This window comes from Arachis duranensis, chromosome 4, assembly GCF_000817695.3.
Source record: "Arachis duranensis cultivar V14167 chromosome 4, aradu.V14167.gnm2.J7QH, whole genome shotgun sequence".
Lineage (NCBI taxonomy): Eukaryota > Viridiplantae > Streptophyta > Magnoliopsida > Fabales > Fabaceae > Arachis > Arachis duranensis.
This window is the reverse complement of record NC_029775.3, coordinates 93,540,616-93,541,138: the sequence shown is the minus strand read 5'-3', so window position 1 is coordinate 93,541,138 and position 523 is coordinate 93,540,616.

The window sequence follows — 523 nt, the reverse complement described above, 5'->3', positions numbered from 1 at the left end:
CATTAATACTCGAGGTACAGCAGAGCTCCACACCTTAATCTATGGTGTGTAGAAACTCCACCGTTGAAAATACATAAGAACAAAAGTGATCATTGGCTTCGGCCCCAGAGAGGGAACCAGAAGAACCAAGATCTGATCTAAGAACTAGATGTCTGAAGATGATCTAAGGAGCAAAAGAAATCCAAAAGATCAAAATACAATAGTAAAAGGTCCTACTTATAGAGAATTAGTAGCCTAGGGTTTACAGAGATGAGTAAATGACGTAAAAATCCACTTCCGGGCCCACTTGGTGTGTGCTTGGGCTGAGCATTGAAGCATTTTCGTGTAGAGACTTCTCTTGGAGTTAAACGCCAGCTTTGGTGCCAGTTTGGGCGTTTAACTCCCATTCTTGTGCCAGTTCCGACGTTTAACGCTGGGAATTCTGAAGGTGAATTTGAACGACGGTTTGGGCCATCAAATCTCGGGCAAAGTATGGACTATCATATATTGCTGGAAAGCCCAGGATGTCTACTTTCCAACTCCA